Raw genomic sequence first — 1,825 nt, 5'->3', positions numbered from 1 at the left:
GTCGTTGAGGTGGAGGTCCTGGCAGTTAGCCATTATGTTAACTGCTGGTCCCAAACTAATAACATTTTTAAAAAGTGAAAGAGTGCTTAAGTAACTGGCCCAAGTTAATGTAATTTCTGAATAATAGTGCTCAAATTTGAAAGCAACACACAGAGTTTAATTTCTAATATTTTTGTTCTTTTTCACTCTATGATATTCTACTTAGAAAGAAAATTAGGATCTACAAAATACTTTGAGGAAAAAAAATATCTACAAATACAGTATATGAGTACATTGTATTTGGTGCCCTGCATATAAATAAATCTTGTCTCTTTAGAATGTCTCCGTAGAACCTACTACGGAGACTTTAAACTCTAATGGGACACTGGATTACCATAGGAGAGGAACTAACACCCTGGAGACTACTTGCTGAGGGAAGGACAGCCAACCATTTCTCCGCTGAGCTGATTATCTGGTTAGACTACAGTGTGGTCTTAATGTTCTTTTTTTTTTTTTTTTTTTTTTCCCTGCAAAGGTTTTTCCTATCAAGTATGTGCACTTGCTGAAAAGACAGAGAGACAGAAGGTGAGAAATCACCCCCACCCCGGAGGGGTTGGCCACGCCACAATCCCTTCTCCTCCATCCGCCTCTTTGGAACTTGGGCATATATGCACACGCGCCTAGAGTGAGTTTAAGCCACCGGGTCCGAGACTTGAACTGTGGTTGAATACATGGGAGTTCAGTGACATAGCCATTATGCCAACTGTTGGTCCCTGGTCTTAATGTTCTCAGCAGAGACCTTTTCCTTTTTCTCTTTCTAGCTTCGCATCTTTCCTCTCTTCCTTCCTTCCATAAAGTTTGATTTAGCTTCCAGTACGTGCTAGGAGTAAATTAGTCTGTGTGCCCATTTAACAAAGAGCTATGTTATTAGAGAATGAAGATAAGTAAATAATACATACTTAATTGTATAATTTCCAAAATGATGATTATATTCTAAAAAGGAATATTACAGGTACTGTAAGGAGAAAAATAAGCTGGCTAACCCAGTCTTGATGACTAGAAAAACCTTGTCTGAGAAGCAAAATACAGACTAGAAATGTGATAAAGTGTGGTGGTCACGGTGCAGGATTCCCACATGGCCAATCATGGTTCATGTCTGGGACCTGGTAGCTTGCTTTCTCTCTGTCTTTTTCACTCTCTCTCTCTCTCATCAAATTAAAGGATGCTAATAATGATGATTAATAAAAGTTAAATAAAATGATTCTTTATTTAAAAAAAGAAAAGAAAACTTGAGCCAGCAGGTGGAACATTGATTAAGGCACTGGATTCCCATATGATTGACTGAAGTTCAAGTCCTGGACCCAGCAGTTTGAAACTCACAGCAGGCACATGTGCATATGTGCCCAAAATCCCAAAAAAGGAAATGGAAGAGAAGGGAATGGGGCATGTCCAACCCCCCTGGGGAGTGATTTCTCCCTTTTGATCCTTCTGTCTCTCTTTGTTTCTTCAATGAGTGCATGTGCTCTATAGGAAAAATCTCTGGGAAAAAAAAAAAAAGAAAAGAAATTAAAAAAAAGAAAAATTACATTCTATGGACATGTCTAAAACTTCTAAAAGGAACTGCTTTACAACAGTTTCCAGGGAATTTTTTTTAGTGAATCATCATATAGCATACTTTACAAAAGCTACCTTATATATGTACTTTATGAAAGTGATTTAGCTTTTCTAGGCTCAGTTGCCTTATTTATAAATGGCATTTATGAAATCTCCCACACACGTTTGCTGAGTAGATGAAGTAAAATAGTCTTTGAAAGAGAACAGGGGAGCACCTAATACATAGCAGGAA

This window comes from Tupaia chinensis, unplaced genomic scaffold (assembly GCF_000334495.1).
Source record: "Tupaia chinensis unplaced genomic scaffold, TupChi_1.0 Scaffold000638_1, whole genome shotgun sequence".
Classification (NCBI taxonomy): domain Eukaryota; kingdom Metazoa; phylum Chordata; class Mammalia; order Scandentia; family Tupaiidae; genus Tupaia; species Tupaia belangeri.
Note: the sequence above shows the minus strand (reverse complement) of the source record.